At 41.9% G+C, this 22,246-nt stretch overlaps 2 protein-coding genes across 3 annotated transcripts in view; one reads left to right on the forward strand and one right to left on the reverse strand.

The window, feature by feature from the left end:
• The window catches only part of LOC132867671 (zinc finger protein 271-like), an 806,111-nt gene that overhangs the window by 127,770 nt on the left and 656,095 nt on the right, over positions 1-22,246 (forward strand). The gene's annotated exons all lie outside the window — the stretch shown is intronic.
• LOC132867670 (zinc finger protein 585A-like) overlaps positions 1-22,246 on the reverse strand; it is a 109,911-nt gene that overhangs the window by 16,384 nt on the left and 71,281 nt on the right. The window lies entirely within an intron of this gene.

A 22,246-nucleotide genomic window follows, 5' to 3' on the forward strand; every position in this document is an offset into this window, starting at 1 on the left:
GCAGCACTGAGTACGGGTAGGCACTCCTCATGACCTGGTTGGTATTAGTCATCCATGTGCTGAAAGCACCGCCTCTGGCGGTCAGGAGAAACGAAATAGAACGAGGGTTATGTATATAACCGCGGTTCTATGAGTTTCGGATGACTGCCAGAGCTTGGCAGTCACTCGGAGTGTACACGAGAAGATTTGCCAAGAGGTCACTTCCTGGGTTTACCGGTCTTTTATGCCGGGGTCACGGGGTGACGTCACCCAGGTCACACGTGACTTTGTTGTTACTATTACTCGACCTGCACGTTCGTGTGATGGATATCCATGTGCTGAAAGCACCGCCTCTGGCGGTCATCCGAAACTCATAGAACCGCGGTTATATACATAACCCTCGTTTTAGGCTGTCACAGACCCTCTTCCTTGTAAAAAACATTGTTTTTGTTTTCTCAACTGAGAATCTAAAACCCCACTTCCTACCCCAGTCCTCTACAAGAGTCAGAGACTCCTGGACCTTCTTCAAAGTATGTTGCACATTTTTCCCCCTCTTCCACAATCCACCATCATCTGCAAACAGGGACTGTCCAATATCGGGCTGAACATCAGAAAAAATATCATTGATCATTATATTAAACAATAGAGGACTGATCACACTTCCTTGTGGAGTTCCATTCTCAACCAAACATCGACTCGATATGTCCGTCCCTATTTTGACCTGAATGCTTCTGTTTCTCAAAAAATTCATCACCCAGTTAAAAATATTCCCCCCAATACCCAACAGGTGCAACTTAATCAAAAGACCCTCCACCCAAAGCATATCATACGTTTTTTCAACATCCAAAAACACTGCCACTACAGTTTCTCTATTTATCTGAGCTTTTCTGATTTCATCTTCAAGACATATAATAGAGTCAATTGTGTTCTGCCCCTTCCTGAAACCACTTTGATACCTTGTCAACAACCCCTTTTCCTCAACAAAATGCCTTAACCATCCATTGACCAGTTTTTCCATCAACTTACCTAACTGTGAGGTCAAAGCTATAGGCCAGTAATTGACAGGGTTACTAGCATCCTTCCCTGGTTTTTTTATAGGCACAATGACAGCCTCTTTCCATCCTGCTGGAATATGTCCCTCCTCCCACACCCTATTGTACAGATTCAAAACTGTCAGCAAGCTCGTGTCACTCAAATGAGAACATTCGATAGCAGATTCCGTCCTGCCCAGGTGCTGAATTCCTACACCTCTCCAAAGCATTTTTAAGCTCCGACAATGTGAAAGGAACATTATATTTTTCCTCTGATTTTTCTTTCTTTTGAACAACCCCGCCAAATATACCCATTGTCTCTTCTCTCCCGTGTCTTTCCTCTTCTGACAGATTATCAGAACTATGGACCTTGCTCAAAGTCTTCACCATCATTTCCACTTTTTCCTTGTCAGATACAGCCAGCTGGTCTCCATCTGAAAGAATAGGATAACCCTACTCTCTTCTGCTACCCTCCATTTTCTTAATCATACCCCACACTTCATTTATGTCCACATTACTACCTATTAAGCTACAGTATTCTCTCCAGTAAGCCCTTTTCCTTTGTCTAATGACCCTCCTAACAACCGCATGCGCCTGCTTATATTCAATAAAGCGTTGAAAGTTATGAGATTGTCTCAACTTTCTAAAAGCCCTATTCCTGACTTTCATAGCCATCTCACATTTCTCATTCCACCACGGTACTGCATTCCTAATCAGTTTCCCTGAGCTTTTCGGGATTGCTTCCATTGCAGCCATATAAATCCTCTGGCGCAACTCTATTTCTTGCCCTTCAACACTATCTGTGTTTGGAACTGACCTAAGAAACAGGTCACTGAGTTCCCTAAACCTCTCCCAATCTGCCTTTTCAAAGACCCACCTCCCAGGCCTCACTCCTGATCTAAGTCTGGCGTCAATATCCACAGTACAAATAATAGGGTAATGATCACTCTCTACACTGACTCCATGTATTTCCCACTCACACCTTGGGGCCAACCTAGATGATGAGTGTGTCAGATCTAACACTAACTCACGCCCCATCCTACCATCAAATCTAGTTCCCCTCCCATCATTCAAGCAAACTAAGTCCCTTTCACTCAGCAAGTCCTCAATCACCTGACCATTGCTGTCAATTCTATCCCCACCCCACAATGAACTGTGAGCATTGAAATCTCCAGTCCACACCACATTTCCTCTATCCTGTCCTTCTATCTTCTCTAGATCAGTTAATTCTAACCATTTGCAAGGGTTATAATAATTTATAATAACTATTTTCCTTGAACCCACCCATATTTCCACCACCACATATTCCTGCTCCGTCCCCATACCCAGTACTCTATTGCCGCTTTTCCACTACCAACGCGGCTGAGTTGGGCTGAGCCGTGCCGTGCTGAGTTGGGCTGCGCGGGGCTGTTGGAGTTGCATTTCGACTACAACCGTGCTGAACCGTGCTGGCTGGAAGTGGGTGGACACATCGGGTGGAGTTAACGAAAGTGGGTGGACGTCACGTGATGTCGTTAGGCGGCGCAAACCGTGACATCAGTGAGCTTTTAAGTGGTAGTCTCACAACCCGGATAGTAAACAATAAACATGGAGGACATGGAGTCGTTAGTGTTGCTGATCTTGGTGCTGTGGCTTGTTGTCACCGACAACGCCAACAGATACTGGCAAGAGCGTATAGATGAGGCGAGGCGCATAAGGCTTCAGAAATTCTCGTAATTCGTAATTCTTCTTCTTCCGGGTTTACGGTGTTTACAGATCCCAGCGTGCTCACGGGGCGTGTGTGGGCATGTGAGGACACTCCTCCTCACCAATCAGTGCACAGGGGAGTGTCTCCTCACGCCCCTAGCCCCACTCGGCTCGGTTTGGCTCGCTTCAGCCCCACTCCAAAACCGTGCGAGTTTTGGGTGCTAAGCAGGGCTGAAGCGAGCTGAGTCGTGCTGCTCTGGGGTAGTCGAAACGCGAGCCATGTCGGGCTGAAGTGAGCTGAAGCGAGCTGAAAAAGGGTAGTGGAAAAGGGCCATATATGGTATCCCCTGTCTAACAAAGGTAGCACAACCCCCTCCACTTCCTCTCACTTGGTCCCTCCTAACAACTATATAATTAAACAAAAAATCAAACCTAGGTTGGAGCCATGTTTCTTGAATACATATTATATCCAGTTTCACAGTCATATCATCCAAAAAATTTTTAAATTCTTGTCCATTTGCCAGCAGACTCCTTGCATTCCATTGTAAAATGATCATAGACTAATCATCCTACACTATCCTGGCTTGGCTGCATCACACAGAGCCCATCCCTCACCTCTTCCCACTTTAATCCCACCATACCCAGATGCTGGACCGCTGCCTTTGTAATAATTTGGATCCTATCTGTCTTCGAATTTCATTTCTGCTGTGGCATTTATTACCCCTGCAATAAATATTACAAGGTCTCTTTTCTCCCTCCAACCATATTCCTTCACTTTAACAGATGTACATCCCACCTCCCTGTCTGTGACTGTAGCCAAGTCTCCTCTTACAGTTCTTCCACTATTCCTAGATTGGTCCACACTTTTAACAGCTTCTGCATAAGTTACTTTGTTTTTCAACTTCACATTATGGATTTCAGTCTCTCTTCTCATAACTTCACAACCCCAGTATGCTGCATTGTGCGCTCCTCCGCAATTGCATCATTTAGGTCTCGCTCCAACATCACACTTCCCATAGTCATGAGCTCCCCCACACTTTGCACATGTCTGTACCCCTTTACACACCTTGGCTATATGGCCGAATTTCTGACATTTAAAACATCTCAAAGGCTTATGCACAAACTCTCTCACTCAATACCTCAAATATCCTAAATAAAGTTCGGCAGGTATCTCTCTGGTACTGAACTTAATCAGAATCGACTCAGTCTCCTTTTTCTCAACTCCCCTGGTCAACCGCGTTGCATTCTGAACGGCTCCACATTTTTCTTTCAGATTCTTAACCAACTCATCCATTTGCATCGAAACAGGAATTCCATATATCACCCCTCTACTCCCTTCATTACCAACCCTCATCACTTTCACAACCTTTGCCTTCCCAACAACTTGCAACCTTTCAGCCTTCACAACCTGTTCTTCAGATACACACCCAATCAACAAATTACCATCATTCAACACTCTGGCGTTATTTATAGCCCCAACCTGATTCTTAAGCATGTTCGTCAGTTTTATAGGATCCATATACTTGATGCCACCACTTTCAAACCTTACAACCACAAAAGAGCACTTCTCCCCGTCTCTTCCTCCTTCTCCCGTCACCGTGGTTTTAAACCTTTTCCTTAACTGCCACCTATTATCATCATCTTTAATGTCATCCATACTAATACTCTCCTCCCCCCTTGACTCCCTGCCATGGCGGAGAATTTGCAAGGGTACCGTATACCGGACCTATACAGGCTGTCGGCCGATATACTCACAGAATTCTCTACACACAGCCTATCCCTACCTCTGAGATAATCTGCTAGCTAGACCTGTTTATAAGTTCACTCGACCTAAGCAGGACCGCCACAAAAAACAAGCCCGCCTTCCCGCGCCGTGCCGAGTTCACCGGCCTCCTCGACCCCACTCGTTACCTGTATTAATGGCACCTGTTTGAACTCGTTATCAGTATAAAAGACACCTGTCCACAACCTCAAACAGTCACACTCCAAACTCCACTATGGCCAAGACCAAAGAGCTGTCAAAGGACACCAGAAACAAAATTGTAGACCTGCGCCAGGCTGGGAAGACTGAATCTGCAATAGGTAAGCAGCTTGGTGTGAAGAAATCAACTGTGGGAGCAATTATTAGAAAATGGAAGACATACAAGACCACTGATAATCTCCCTCGATCTGGGGCTCCACACAAGATCTCACCCCGTGGGGTCAAAATGATCACAAGAACAGTGAGCAAAAATCCCAGAACCACACGGGGGGACCTAGTGAATGATCTGCAGAGAGCTGGGACCAAAGTAACAAAGGCTACCATCAGTAACACACTACGCCACCAGGGACTCAAATCCTGCAGTGCCAGACGAGTCCCCCTGCTTAAGCCAGTACATGTCCAGGCCCGTCTGAAGTTTGCTAGAGAGCATTTGGATGATCCAGAAGAGGATTGGGAGAATGTCATATGGTCAGATGAAACCAAAATAGAACTTTTTGGTAAAAACTCAACTTGTCAAGCTTGGAGGAGAAAGAATGCTGAGTTGCATCCAAAGAACACCATACCTACTGTGAAGCATGGGGGTGGAAACATCATGCTTTGGGGCTGTTTTTCTGCAAAGGGACCAAGACAACTGATCCGTGTAAAGGAAAGAATGAATGGGGCCATGTATTGTGAGATTTTGAGTGAAAACCTCCTTCCATCAGCAAGGGCATTGAAGATGAAATGTGGCTGGGTCTTTCAGCATGACAATGATCCCAAACACACCGCCCGGGCAACGAAGGAGTGACTTCGTAAGAAGCATTTCAAGGTCCTGGAGTGGCCTAGCCAGTCTCCAGATCTCAACCCCATAGAAAATCTTTGGAGGGAGTTGAAAGTCCGTGTTGCCCAGCGACAGCCCCAAAACATCACTGCTCTAGAGGAGATCTGCATGGAGGAATGGGCCAAAATACCAGCAACAGTGTGTGAAAACCTTGTGAAGACTTACGGAAAACGTTTGACCTCTGTCATTCCCAACAAAGGGTATATAACAGTCTCGTAAATTTAAAATCATTTAAATTAAAGATGAACGCTGCCACACTGAACTAAAACAACATTGGCGCCCAAATAAATATTACTTGTACAGATCAAAAATATTTTGTTATTGACCAAATACTTATTTTCCACCATTATTTGCAAATAAATTCTTTAAAAATCAGACAGACAATGTGATTTTCTGGATTTTCTTTTTCTCATTTTGTCTCTCATAGTTGCGGTATACCTATGATGAAAATTACAGGCCTCTCTCATCTTTTTAAATGGGAGAACTTGCACAATTGGTGACTGACTAAATACTTTTTTGCCTCACTGTATATGGCTTTAAATGAGGTTTACAGAAACAAGAACAATGGCTCATGCCAATATTATTAAGCCTCATGAAGGCTGAATTAAAGGTTTTTGACTGTATCGTAAGATTCACAAAACAGCTGACAAGCTCCGAGATGAATTTAGTAACTAATGCAGGCAAGGCTTTATCATAATTTAGGCAAAGGAAAGGTTTCTCATAAAAGGCTTTACTTCTGACATAGCAAAGCTGTGCTGTGAATCAGACCTCTCTGATAAATATCTGTCCCTTGTGTTTTGGTCTCTAAACAGACAGCTACAAAAATACACAACTTTAAAAGTCAGTTCTGTCTCTAAATGGGTTTTATATAAAATATTTTTGATCTGTACAAGTAATATTTATTTGGGCGCCAATGTTGTTTTAGTTCAGTGTGGCAGTGTTCATCTTTAATTTAAATGATTTTAAATTTACTTTTAGTCTTGTGTCCTGAAAATAGTAGTTACATTTTAGTGTTTTTTTTTTTTTTGGTCAAGATTTCATCAATAGAACTCAATTTTAATTTTAGTCTATCAATGTTTTAATCATAATTTCCTCAGATAGTTGCATGGTACTTGTAAAATATGCCCTGCAGTTTTAAGAGGGCCTGTTGCAGCAGGGGTTTAGCCGGATTCCCTCCCAGCATATGGCTGGTTTTGTCACTATGCAGAAGTTACAGCACTCAGCGTAAATGAGTACACCCCCTTTGAAAAGTAACATTTTAAACAATTTCCAAAATGTTGACGAGACAAAGTTTTATAATAACATCTGTTTAACTTATAACGTGAAAGTAAGGTTAATAATATAACTTAGATTACACGGTTTTTTTTTTTCAGTTTAACTCAAATTAGGGTGGTGCAAAAATGAGTACACCCCACAACAAAAACTACTACATCTAGTACTTTGTATGGCCTCCATGATTTTTAATGACATCAAGTCTTCTAGGTATGGAATGAACAAGTTGGCGATATTTTGCAACATCAATCTTTTTCCATTCTTCAACAATGACCTCTTTTAGTGACTGGATGCTGGATGGAGAGTGATGCTCAACTTGTCTCTTCAGAATTCCCCAAAGAAAATAATTTATTTACACCACAAAGGTGAAGGCTACAAGATGATCAGCAAAGCTTTACTTATCAGTCAGAATACTGTAGAAAAAGTGATACAAAAATTTAAGAAAGATGGAACTGCAACCATCTCACAGAGATGTCCAGGTCGTCAACAGAAGTTAACACTTTGACAGGAGCGTCTTCTGATGAGAAGGGTTGAAGAAAATTGGCATGCAAGTTCACTGCAGTTACCTAAAGAAGTAGAAAGCCAAACTGGGGTGACTATTTCCGGTGACACAATACAGCGTACACTGCAGAGAAATGGCATGCATGGATGCCGTCCACGAAAAAAGCCCGCCTCGAGTTTGCTAGGGCCTATGCTGACAAAGATGAAGACTACTGGGACTCTATACTCTGGAGTGAGGAGACCAAGATAAATGTTTTTGGAACTGATTGCTTCAAAACTGTATGGCGTCACAAAGGTGAGGAATACAAAGAAAAATGCATGGTGCCGACAGTGAAACATGGTGGTGGCAGTGTCCTTATGTGGGGCTGCATGAGTGCTGCTGGTGTTGGAGAGCTGCATTTCATTGATGGTATCATGAATTCACAGATGTATTGCTCTATACTGAAAGAGAAGATGCTTCCATCACTCCATGCCCTTGGTCGTCGTGCACTTTTCCAACATGACAATGATCCTAAACACACATCTAAGGCAACTGTTGGATTTCTGAAGAAGAACAGGGTGAAAGTGATTCAGTGGCCAAGTATGTCTCCTGATCTGAACCCAATCAAACACCTATGGGGAATTCTGAAGAGACAAGTTGAGCATCACTCTCCATCCAGTCACTAAAAGAGGTCATTGTTGAAGAATGGAAAAAGATTGATGTTGCAAAATGTCGCCAACTTGTTCATTCCATGCCTAGAAGACTTGGTGTTGTCATTAAAAATCATGGAGGCCATACAAAGTACTAGATGTAGTAGTTTTTGTTGTGGGGTGTACTCATTTTTGCACCACCCTAATTTGAGTAAAACTGAAAAATGTGTAATCTAAGTTATATTATTAACCTTACTTTCACGTTATAAAGTTACAGATGTTATTTTAAACTTTCTCTTGTCAACATTTTGGAAATTGTGTTCATTGAGATATTGTTTAAAATGTTACTTTTCAAAGGGGGTGTACTCATTTACGCTGAGCACTGTATGTGGAGTTAGCCACGACTGTAATAGTGATGAGCGCTATTTTCATATGAAGACGTTACTTTGTTCAGACCAATGCCGTGTGTGTGTGTCCTGACTCATATACCCGTTAGAATCCAGGAGCATTATGAAAGCCATGCGAGCAGGGAAGTGAGCGAGTCTAGCAAACCGGATTCACTCCCGCTTCCCAACTACGGTCAGCAACGTGAAAAAGAGGGAAGGCAACATACTGGAATGGATTTTGCTCAGGACATTTCCCCTAGCTGTAAAAATTCCCTTGAGAAGTAAGCTAGGATGACCGTCTGAACAGAACCAGCTATCTTGGGTCACATTTATTCGTCAGGGCATAATGAACAGAGATTTTGTTTTGCCATGCTTTTACCGGCCCTCTCTGTGGGCCTGTCATTTCAGGTTCACATGACAGCATACATGTTCTCACCGGTCAATCACAACCAAGTTAGCTAATGCGCATTAACATTCTACACTAATGCAAAAGCAGTGTGCAGCAGTGAAACAAAAGGCATGGAAAGGTCAAAAATTAGAGGGGCCAAAAAAAACCCAAACAAACCAGGCATTAGAGGCATAGGCTTCCAAATGTAAAAAAAAAAATTAATCTACAAACTGTTTGGGCATCAGCACCCTGAATTGGCCTGCAATGCCATTTTCAAGGACCAGAATGAAGAGCTTAAAATGGACATTAAAACATAGCTATAGACTGGGTGCAATTTGCTGGGGGGGATGGTGGGGATCATCCCCCCCTCTGGTTTTTATCTCTGCTGAAAAAAAATCCTTGGGGACAACCCTGTCAATAAAACAAACAAACCAAAAAAAAAAAAGTTGACATGACAGGCATGTTGTGACACAGTTTTCTATGGTCTACATTGCACTCACTTTCAAAATGACCCAAAGTGGCAGCTTTGATGTTCACGAACGTCCCCAGCAAATAGATACATTGTAGATAATAACAATATCCAGTGTGAGAACATGGATTTAGCGCCATGAATCACATCCTTATTGATGAGCGCAACAGAATGAATGTATCCACACTGACAGCCTTCTTTTCCTCGCTGTCAATGGGCCAGATGTGCGTTCCTTCCCTGTTGAGAAAGTCGCAGAAATGTGGATTAAAGAAGGGCGAAACGCGGCGGATAGCACACCGACGGGAAAGCAGAACAGGCCACATGAACTGCGCCATCAGAGCAAACTGTTCATTTAGTATTCATGTATTTCAGTGATTTTTGAGTCACTGTCCATTTAATCTGGAGGGAGAGAAACATCACAGCAACGCGACAAGCAATGCGAACTTTGTTGTGTGTTAGTGTTCGTGTATTTAGTCAGAGAGATAGGAAGATGAATTTACTATCTCTGGTTTAGTGTTCGTTTTCATTTAGTGTTATTCATTTGATATCATCGGATGTTGTTGAGCTGTTAGCCTATTGTTACCTTAATTTTGTGACGTTTCATGATTAAAAAAAAAAAAAAATCCCCCCTTCTGTTTTTTTGACAAATCGCACCCTGGCTATAGACTAGGCTGTTGCCTCTCGCGGTTACCAGAGGACTAGCCCCCCTGTAACCCTAGCTGTATAGGTGAGAGGCCGAGGGCTATGGAAACGAAGGTCAGCGCCGCCCAATGCGCCTGACTGCATGGAGCGGGAAGGACTTTAGAGATGGGCTAGGCTGCATGTTCATTTAAAACTGCTGTAACTTGCCCAACCATAACTGACTATCATATGTACCAGAGATTTCCAAGCTTGTTGGGGCTGAAGCACATCAAAGGTCAAATCAGAATGTCAAGGCACACCAAATTAAAAGTTGGCTATCGATTATGAAGAATGTCACACACATTATGATGGGCTAGAAGGTCATTTGCAAAATTTGACCCAGATTGCACTACAGCAGATTGTCAAATAATTATTAAAACAGATAGGTAAATCAGACAGGCAATTGTATATACCGTATTTTCTGGACTATAGAGCGCACCTGTATATAAGCCGCATCCGCTCTATTTTTTAAAAAAAATTTAAAAAAAGATATACAAGCCGCACCGGGCTATAAGCCGCAGATATCTATGTTGAAAAATTAGATATTTACTGCATGTACAGAACGATTTTGTACTGTAAATGTTCATGTATGTACCTGAACAGATTCTTTCCGAACAGTGCCTTTTAACACGGCAGCAACTTTGCTGATTAAAACGGAACAGAACCAAGAGAAAATAACCGGTATTTATTTACCTTCATTTCTCCTGTGTTTGAAACCACAAGTCACTTTAATCATCTTCGCTGGATTTGAAAATAATTACCAGTTAGTAATTTGTCGTGCGTGTTCTATCTGCTAAAGATCTGCTAATTCTTCTTTGCATTGATTTTTCGTCTATCTTATTTTTGATTCTACTTCCGGTTAGAGTGCCCCTAGCGGTGGAAGAAAAATCCACAGAATAGCCGCACCTTTGTATAAGCCGCATGGTTCAAAACCTAGGAAAAAAGTAGCGGCTTATAGTCCAGAAAATACGGTATTTTTTAAAAACGTGAGGCAACGCTCATTACAGTGTTTTCCATGAGTTACCTAGACTGTAGTGAGTGACAGAAGCATTTTCAGAACACAAACACCATTTGATTTGAGACTGATAACATTAAGTGTCCACTCCAGTCATCCACTAGTCCAAACAATACGATGGTTATCAATTTAAAACAGCAAACAGATAACATCAATGGAGAAGTTAGCATTGATAATTAGCATTCATCAAACTTGAGCTTAGAGAACGTTAACATCAGCATGTCCGACTCTCATCTCCTCACTTTAAAACAGTGCACGGTTAAATTTGTAGAGTTTTAGCTTATTTGAGTCAGAAAAGCTGCTAACACATCCGGTAGCATGTATTCGTCATTCAAAACACAAGTGCATGCTCTAACCAGAGTTCAAAATAGGTTTATTTTTGGCTAAAACGAAATTATTCTGCATGTTCTCTATTCAATATTTTAAATTTTCTTAAAAAATAAATAAACCAGTTGAACACAGGTTACCACTTCTGCTTCATTTCTTTGAGGGCTGAAATGTATGCTCTAGTCATTTTTTTAACCGTTTATGAACTGTTAAACTCCTTAACCATGCTTTGCGGGTGTGGCCTTTTTGCTGTGGCATCACCATTCATATCAATACAACCAGTGTGCTTATGCTTAAATTACTAAAGCACGAAATTGTTTTGTGCAAGTTCTTCATAGATCTAAAACTCTTAATTTTGCTCTCAAAGTGCACCAGTTTGATGCATTTAACTTTAAAATAAACAAAATTATCTCACAGGGGAGCATACCCCCAGAGCGCTGACCCTAGCTTCACAAAATCCTGAGGGAAACACTATTATTCTCTCTTTTTTTTTTTAAATAACTACTGCCAGAGGAAAAGCTACCTGTTCTTTTGCAAGTTAGGGTAGCTGTGAAAGAAATCTCTCTCAGCTCAAACATAGAAGTAGGTGACCATGATTATGCAACATATCCTAGAAGCATGTTGATGTTCAAAAATAAACTTGACGGGTAGTGAACTAATATGGCAAGTGTGTGTGGAAGGAGAAATCATGAGACGGAGAGCTCCACTTTTGAATATAAAAGTGTCATTGCATATCGTATAACGAAATTGGACGCCATCCTACCAGTGCAACATCTGCTTATTTTAGATTTAATTATTTATTTCGGTCATTTCAACTTTCAATAACATACACACTGGTTACATACATATCAGCAAGAAAGACCGAAAAGGATTAGACTGAAGCAAAAGCTTATTGCGTCTACCCTCATCACATTTCCTAAATTAATAAATCTTTTTTTATGCCAAAGGAATTAAGGAAAGAAACAAAAAGGAAAAAAAAATAGTAACAATAGTATCGGTTACATTTTGTTCAATACAATTTTACAGCTTTCAATTTCAAATGAACACCAAAACATATATATTGGATTTTGACGTTTTCGTATTCTGTAGCGTTACATATCAAGTAGCTGGATCAAATTTAAATCGAAACATTTTTTTCCCAAACATATTTCACATCTCAGTTTTGTACTTACTGATAATCTTATGTTTGTATGCTTTTTTAAGGCCTTTAAGCGTGTTACACAGTTTAATTTCATTTTCAAGACCATTCCATAAATTAACTCCTGTTATCGATATACACCTCTGTTTCACATTTGTTCTGAACTTTGTTTTAACAAACATACGAGTTCCTCTCAATTCATAATGATTCTCTCTGATTTGAAAGAACCTCTGAATACAGTCAGGGATAGTTTTGTTTTTGATTTTACACATAAATTGAGCAATTTTGTAATCCACAAAATCACGAAATTTAAGGCCATTCAAGTTTATAAACAACTGATTGGTTGGTTCACTATAACATACGTTGTGTATGATCCTAATAGCTCTTTTCTGCAATATGAAGATCGGGTTTGTGATTGTTTTTCATGCATTTCCCCAGACCTCCACACAATAAGTTATGTATGGAACAAGCAGAGAATTATGAAGTGCGTGCAATGATTTTTGTCTTAGAATGTGTTTAGTTTTATGAAGTATTGCAATAGACTTGGACATTTTTGTTTTTACATGTTTAACTTGACTTGACAGGTAGTGAACTAATGTGGCAAGTGTGTGTGGAAGGAGAAATCATGAGACGGAGAGCTCCACTTTTGAATATAAAAACGTGTCATTGCATATCGTACAACGAAATTGGATGCCATCCTACCAGTGCAACATCTGCTTATTAAAAATAAAGAATTAAAATGTCCACATAATATATATCAACAACTCAAAAACTCTAAAAAGACATACACGCACAAAACATTCACACTGCTGTTTTTTTTTTTTTAATTGCACGGTCCCTTTAAAACAAGCACTGTTTAGTGCAGTTATGGCTCTTGGGTAGAAGCTCTTTTTCAGTCTATAGACCCCTTACACTGACATCACATTTATGTTAGCAACGGTCACTACCCTACCCTATACCTGGGGGACAAGCAAACTTTGTTTACATACTGTTCACATACTGAAGCCAAGCAAAGATGTCAGACGTCCGTTGCTGTTGTCTGAAGAAAACTACAGCTAAAAAAGCTCTACTAACGGATTACTTGGATAATCTTAGTTATAAAGAAGTGAAGGATACATGGAAATTAGAGTTTATTAGTGGCTATGATCTGTACAAAATTCCTCAAAACCAATGGAGTGACGGTGCAGATTTGTGGCCTAGTGTTAGCTACATGGTGGAATGTACTTTCCTTTTCCGGAAGAATCCGGACATGGAAGAACAGTTAAAAAAAAAAAAAAAAAAAAACTGCACACCCCACTATATAAACAAGAAAACCTTTGTGTAAAGAATTTTTGCCGACATCAGCTTTAGGGAACAGAATGCTGCAAAAGCCTGAGCATTTACTCTCAAAGGACTACTACTTGAACTGTGGGCTAGATGGTATTCCCGGCCCGCCATGTCTCAACAACCTCAAGGACATCAAGTTACAGAGCTATTTGCACTCATTTATACATTGATATTTATGATTTGTTAAAAAAGAAACAAATCTCTGAAGTATTATTATTTGTAAAATAACGTTATCTTGCTCTAGACTTTCAAACAATGTTGTAAGATTTTATTTTAATTTTATCTAATAGTGGATGGTACAATAATTACAAATGCAAACAGAATTGGCACATTCCAGTTGCAGCTGTAGTCATCTAGCTAACTATAATCACCCTTGTAATAATAATTTCAATAAACTGTTCATGTTCAGTTCCCTCTTCATTTATTCTCTATTCAAAAGGCACAACTGAGTCACACAGGTTGATAAGTGTGCAACAGACAGTAACAATTTTATCCAAAATAGTTTTTCCTGCCTTAGTCGATTTATTTCAAATCAAATCAAGTTTATTCATATAGCGCTTTTAACAATAAACATTGTCGCAAAGCAGCTTTACAGAATTTGAACGACTTTAAACATGAGCTAATTTTATCCCTAATCTATCCCCATTTCCATTTCACATGCCTGCAGCTGTTGTAAAGTTCAGTGCGTTTGTGTAGAACTCTCTCAAACTGTAGGTTCATTACTACACTCTGGCTCCAGGTTGACATTTTGCACAGGACTGAATTCCTCTGATAACAGAAGCAAAGCTTCAGCGCTTTTTGCTCTTAATCTTTTCTGTTTTTTCAGGATACATCAGGAGCACGTCGCTCCTTGTTGGGTTTTTTAACGAATTATGTCAGCGTTGTTTGTTTGGTGCCCAATCTGGGTTTTCCATGTCGAATGAGGAAGTTGGTTCATCTGGAAGAAAATCATTTGATTTTGTCTGAACACCTTCATGAAGAAGCTAATTCAAATGTGAGCAGAAATAAAAGGAGATTCTTAAACAAACTCTTCCATACTCTGTTGCGCCTGTCTATTTTTAAAAAAATACATTTTAAATAGTCGCAAATTTCTCTGCAATTTTCCGGGTTAGCTCCTCTCACTGTATTCTCTTTAACCACTCATTTCTTCATTGTTCTTGAAGCATTTGCTTCTCTTTGTTAACATTTTTCTTCATAGCAGGGAAATGGTAATATATTTTATCTATTCCTCGATTTAAATGATTGGAACAACCAAAAACAGCACAAAAATGAACCATATTTAAGACTGGTTAAGCCTTGCTTACATGAAAACTGGTGTCTTTTCACCTGGGGGTCAATTATCACGTGATGCGTAACGTCATGTGCAAGGGGTCTATTTGTCCATCTCTTAATTGACCTGAACTGCATGCCCAAGGGCAGCAGTTCAAACAGAGAATTTCTGGGGTGGGACGGATCTTTTAATATAGTGAGGGTTCTTTTGAGGCAGCAGGAACTGTAAGGCTCTTCCAGGCAGGGAAAAGGGCATCCGATGATCATCTGGGTGGTGGTGACAACCCTCTGGAGAACTTTTCTCTCTGCTCCTGTGCAGCTGACAAACCACACACTGATGCAGTATGTATGTAAGCATGTTCTCTATGGAGCAACAATAGAAGGACACAAGCAGTTTTTGAGGGAGGTCGTTCATCCTGAGGATCATCAGGAAGTAAAGTCTCTGCTGTGCGTTCTTTATCACTTGTGTGGCATTAGAGCTCCAGGTCAGCTCCTCCTCTATGTGCACCCCAAGGAACCAGAAGTCCAGGATCCTCTCCACATATTGCGCACTGATGAGAATAGGCTGAAAGTCCGTTTTCTTTTTCCTTAAGTCTATGATCAGCTCCTTGGTTTTGGTGGTTGAGGACCAGGTTTGTTGTCTCAGCACCACCCAGACAGCTGCTCAACCTTGTGCTGATAAGCAGACTCCTTCCCCCCAGAGATGAGCCCCACTATGGTAGTATCATCCGCAAATATGATGATGCCATTACGGGAGCGAGCAGGGTGCAGTTGTAAGTGTAGAAGAACAACTTGTTTAATCCTAGATAAAGCTGTGGCACAGCAGTTATGCTCATATTTACATAGGAATAACATCCATGAAATGTATCAGTCAGGATTTAGACCTCATCATCGCAAAGAGGCAGCTCTGGTTAAAGTAGTAAATGACCTACTGTTGGTGTCTGATCAGGGCTGTGTCTCGCTGCTTGTGTTGCTTGACCTTAGTGCAGCATTTGATACCATTGATCATTCCATTCTTCTGGATAGACTAGAAAATGTTGTGGGAGTTAAGGGAACACCCCTCTCCTGGCTCAGCTCTTATTTAACTGATCGCTATTAGTATGCTGATGTAAATGGTGATTTTTCTAGACATACTGCATTTTTTTTTATATCTCAGGGCTTTACATTAGCACCTGCCAAATGTGGGTAAAATTCGGCTTTGGCGGGTAATATCTTTAGTCTCACTAGCCACTTTGGCGGGTGGTTTATTCTGTGGTATGACAATATATATTTTAATTGTAGTTTTCTCTGAAGGCATCTGATATAATAAACACATTGCAATGTAATATTATACGCCTACAACTCCCATGAGCACCTGCGTAAACATTCTGACATGTTAGAATTGTTTAGAACGTTCGTCAACGTCTCAGATAAAATCAAATGATATGGTAACCTGCGGTTAATGAACAAAGCAACAAAGTTGCTGACGACTGACAAGCACACTGTGTGGCAGCATATAGCTGGAGTTTCAAACCCTGCTGCTCAGGAAAAAAGGGGCAGAAATGAGCAGGGCCGGAGCAGCATTTTAAAATCACCGAGGTCCGTGATGCGCAAAGCGCGCACCGAAAAATGTTCGCCATATTTAAATGAGAGGGGTGAATTACACACCACACGAGATCTCATCTCATTATCTCTAGCCGCTTTATCCTGTTCTACAGGGTCGCAGGCAAGCTGGAGCCTATCCCAGCTGACTACGGGCGAAAGGCAGGGTACACCCTGGACAAGTCGCCAGGTCATCACAGGGCTGACACAGACAACCATTCACACTCACATTCACACCTACGGTCAATTTAGAGTCACCAGTTAACCTAACCTGCATGTCTTTGGACTGTGGGGGAAACCGGAGCACCCGGAGGAAACCCACACGGACACGGGGAGAACATGCAAACTCCGCACAGAAAGGCCCTCGCCGGCCACGGGGCTCGAACCCGGACCTTCTTGCTGTGAGGCAACAGCTCTAACCACTACACCACCGTGCCGCCCAGATTGGCTCGTTCATAGCAAAACCGAAAATACCATGTACTGCGAAGACTGTAGAAAGTCTGACAAAGACAGGCACCAGTAATTTTAAACTCAAAACTATAAAGGACCACGAAAAGTCAAATGCACACATCGGTACTATAACATCAAAACCGGCGAAGACGGCTGGTTCACTACAGGACAGCATTGCTTTCAGTCCCTGGCTGTCATGAAGTCGGCTGAGCTGGAGAGGATGGAGCTACCGTTTAGAAACGTTCACGTGATTGTAAAGAAGTTGATCCCGCCCCAGCTATCAACTTATGACCTGCTGGAAGCCTCAGGTCACGAAGACTATTTTTCATGGACCATACAGACTCATCTGATGATGAATGTAATGAGGACATTTAATGTCTCTCTCTACACATGTTCACACACACACACACACACACACACACACACACACACACAATTAATAGATAATACATAATATACATAATAATACTTGATAATACACAATACTTGCATGTCAAAACATCAAATGTTTCAATGATAAATGTTTTGAATTGGACTTTTAATATTAGAATCAGTTCAGTTGTACTGAATGTTATTTTTCATATACGATATTTCATATTGAAAGGGGCTTGAATTTGAGTTCAATAAACAGAATACTCTGCTTATATTTTTGTCTGAATTGGTTCCATGTTTTCATAGAGGGAGCTACCTTAACAGCACTGAATACTTGAGTGCTACTGTACAGATACATTATACGCTGCCATTCATAATTAAATCTAGATCTTCCGAACTTTAATGTATCATGGTGAAGAAAAAAACTGCGATTTCCTGGCAACAAAATTGTGGCTAGTGAAAAGGCTGAACGGCTAGTGACTCAGGAAAACCACTAGCCACAGTGGCCGGTGAGCAAAAAAGTTAATGTAAAGCCCTGAGATTTAGATACATATATACATATACACACATTTCATATATATATATACACACACACACACACATATATATATATATATATAACCTCTGGGTGATATTATTCATAAACATATTAGTTTCCACTGTTATGCTGATGACACAGTTGTATGTTTCTACAAAACCTGATGAGAGACACCAGCTTAATAGAATTCAGAAATGTGTAAAGGACATTAGACACTGGATGCTTATTAACTTCCTTCTGCTTCACTCTGACAAGACTGAAGTACTTGTACTAGGACCACATACAGCTAGAAGTAAGTTTTCTGATTACACAGTGACTCTGGCTGGCCTTTCTGTTTCTTTACGTGCAGCAGTAAAAGACCTCGAGGTGATTATTGACCCCAGACTTTCATTCGAAACACATCAATAACATTACCCGGTTAGCTTTCTTTCATCTCAGAAATATTTCTAAGAGAAAAAATTCAATGTCACTACACGAAGCGGAAAAATTAGTTCATGCTTTTGTTACCTCCAGGTTGGATTATTGTAATGCCTTACTGTCTGGATGTTCCAATAAGTGTATAAACAAGCTCCAGTTAGTTCAAAATGCAGCAGCAAGAGTCCTTACTCGAACTAGAAAATATGACCCCATCACCCCTGTCTTATCCACACTGCATTGAATCCCAGTCAAAAGTCACATTGATTGTAAAATACTATTATTGACCTTGAAAGCACTGAATGGTCTTGCACCACAGTACCTGAATGAACTTCTGGTCCTCTATGACCCACCACGCCTACTCAGATCAAAAGGTGCAGGCTATCTGCTGGTACCTCCCATAGTGAAGGCTACATCAGGGGGCAGAACCTTTTCTTACAAAGCCCCAGTTATGGAACAGCCTTCCAAGTAGTGTTTGGGAATCAGAAACAGTCCATGTTTAAGTCTACCGGTAGGCTGAACGCATATCTGTTTAGCCAAGCCTTTTGTTAAGAGTGTTTGAGGGAAAGGAGTAGATCTGGAGGGTCCTCAGACAGTGTTTTGGTAAACTGGGATGCTGTCAGTCCCCCACTTGCTTGCTCGCTGGAGTCGAGTTTGTTGATCCTGTAGTGGCTGCTGCTTTATGTCCTGGGGCGCCTTCATGCCTGTGTTACCTTCTGGCTCTCCCCTTTTAGTTATGCTGTCATAGTTTTGCCAGAGTCCCTGCTTGGGACTCTGGCAAAACTCAGTGCAAAATGTATACTGTTCCTACTCATCAGATGACACTGGGCATACCCAACAACCTGTGTTTTCTCTCCCCCCTCCCCCCATCTGTCCCTCTGAGTTACATGGCAATCCTGACTTCTTCTGCTCCTCAGACCTGCCTGATCCATTCTGATGCCCTACATCTGGTTGGAGTCTCATCACATCGCTCCTGTGGAGGACAGCCCCATACGGACAGTTCAAAGTCACACTTGGAAGATGCTCTGGACACTTACAGTAATGCTTTTATGGCTGAGGACTACAGCTGACTTGCTAACTTTAGGACTGCAGTTGTCATGAACAGTTCTGCACTCAAGTTTACATCAATGAAGAGTTAGAACATCAACAAAACTGACTTCATGTTAAAAATGTCATAATCACATTGTCTCTTATCACCCAAATAAGGATGGATTTCCTTTAGAGTCTGGTTCCTCTCGAGGTTTCTCTCTCACGTCGTCTGAGTTTTTCCTTGCCACAGGTTTGCTCATTAGGGATAGAATTAGCTCATGTTTTAAGTCGTTCAAATTCTGTAAAGCTGCTTTGCAACAATGTCTATTGTTAAAAGCGCTATACAAATAAACTTGACTAGAGGTTGAAGAGAGGGGAGCCATTGCTGAGGCGATGTGGGGGCCTTCTCTCACCCTCTGTGAGCGATCAGACAGGAAGTCCTTTATCCAGAGGCAGATGGATTAAGACAGTCCCAGGTCTGTCAGGTTGGACACCAGTCTGTGAGGGAGAATGGTGTTGAATGCTGAGCTAAAGTCCACAAAGAACAGCCTAGCATACCTCTCCTGCTGCTCAAGGTGAGTGAGGGCAGTGTGGAGAGTTGTAGCTATGGTGTTCTCTGTAGACCCGTTAGCTCTATAAGCATACTGGTGTCTAACATGGGTGGGGGACTTGAGATGATGCAAGTCTGAACCAGTTGCTCAAAGCGCTTCATGACGACGGGAGTAAGTGCCACTGGACAGTGGTCATTCAGGCTGCTAATGGTCTTTTTTTGGCAATGGAAGATGGTAGAGGACTTCAGGCAGGGTGGGATGGTGGACTGGGATAGGGACTGATTGACTTATGTGACATCCTATGCTCTGTACATAACATGGTTCTAGATGTTGTTTTATTTTACTACAAGATACATGCCTATCAGAAATACTGGCCAGAGGTGGTCAATTACTGCAAGAGTCTTGGTCAAGGTGGCTCATTGCTATTTAGCCCCTAATGTTCTCCAAGCTTTAACATTAACAGCCCCATGAGCCTTTGCACTCTGGCAAGGCTCCGTGGAACTGGCAACAACTAAAGCGACTGCCTTTTCTGGTTGCTACAATAATAATCATCCTCCCTGGACCCAAATTTATTTTCAAAATGGGATTAAAGGCCATTTAGATTTTTTAAAAAAATGTAAAAGTTAAAAGTGACTACCTACAAACATTTTTAATGAAAAAGTACAGTCATTGTTGTATTTTAAAGGTCCCATGGCATGAAATTTTCACTTTCTGAGGTTTTTTAACGTTAAAATGAGTTCCTCTGACCTTCTTAAGTCACCCCAGTGGCTAGAAATTTCATAATGTGTAAACCAAACTATGCCCAACATTTGAGAATGGCGCGTCAAAACGGCCCGTTGATAAGCTCTTCCCTTTACTACGTCAGCAAGGGAGATGATCCCCACGCCCCCCCCCTCTGGATTCCCACCCACCGTATGGATTGCCCGCCCAGTTGTAGTGAGGAGACCATAGAGGACACAACAACATGGCATCACCTAAGCGAGCGAAACATGGAAATTGCGCTGTACATGGATGTGACAACACAGAAAAAAAAGAGTCCGTTTTTACTGCCGACGGGAGAGCCCCTGAAGACGCGGTGGCTTAATTTTATTTACTTCAATAATACGCCGTCGAGTCTACCTAAGACGGTGTATGTTTATCGGAAGCATTTTCCTGAGGAATGTTTCCACAACTTGGGACAGTACAGGGCAGGTTTTGCACATCAACTGTCACTGAAGCCTGGGTCCGTACTAAGCATCCCTGCCGCATCAGTCACAAACACCGAACAAGTAAGTGTATAACTGTTAAGTCGTTTTGCCATGTTTTAAAATCGGTGTGTTTGCAATGGCTACATTAGCTGTGCAGCTAACCGCTTCCTGCAGTTAGCCAGGTACTCTGCGCTACCTCTGTTATAATAGCCAATCAAAACAGTTTTTACAAAGACACCCACATTCTTTTTTTTAAGTCACTCATTCATTTTATTTGTTTGTTTGTTCAGTAAAAATCCAAACATTTGTTGAATTTATTTTATTTCCTCGCGTCGCACCTTAATGATGTCAGCGCGCGGTATTTTTCCCTGATTCTGGGCTGGGGTGTCGTGAGTGGCAGAGCAGCTCCATCGCTGCGATCCATTGAAAGCCAGCCCTAGATCCAATCTTTTGTCGGGAGCCGAGGTCGCGCGGGTGGCCCTCCAGCGGCACCGGCCGCCCATGGAGGCAGCGGTTCTCCCAGGGGCGAGTTGGGGGGAGGAAACGGCAAAGTCCCCACTCCTCCATGGTAAAACTGCTCAGTTTTACCATGGGCCTCAGGCTGAAAAAAACCGACAAAGTCCCAGTTTTACCATGGGCTCGAGTTGTACCATTTTTTTAGACAGGGCGGACGGACCAGGGCATTCGCCCGCCTGGCCGTGCCCGACGAGGAGCGCTCTCGGCTGGCTTGGGAGGCAGACGGCAGCCCCTCCCCCTCCCCCCATGGCATGCCCCCACCCTCTACCCTTCCCCGCCTCCATGCTTCTCATTAGCAAAACGACGCACTGGGAAAAGGGCCGAAATGGGGCTTTCTTCCAGGAGGCTATATCTACGTTCCGAGGGTTCATTTCGAGAAAGGCTGCGGATATAACATCCGGAAGCCTCCACGATCCCGTTTAAAGCATCAACAAACCACCATGCCATGGGTCCTTTAAAAAATATTATTTCATGAGCCTGCATAAAAATGCATGGGGTTGCTCAAAATTCCACAGCACACTTCACTTTGTCTCACAGCACACCGGGTATATACTGTACATATCTAAACTCAACCCTCACTGAACCGATGTTCAAATTACGTTTTGTCTGCATTTGTGAATTCACGGAAACAAAACGTCGTCACACCAACTGCAGACCCCAGCATCAAACCAACTCGCACAGGTGGCAAATTTTGTGGCCTCGAAAACCA

This window comes from Neoarius graeffei, chromosome 19, assembly GCF_027579695.1.
Source record: "Neoarius graeffei isolate fNeoGra1 chromosome 19, fNeoGra1.pri, whole genome shotgun sequence".
Classification (NCBI taxonomy): domain Eukaryota; kingdom Metazoa; phylum Chordata; class Actinopteri; order Siluriformes; family Ariidae; genus Neoarius; species Neoarius graeffei.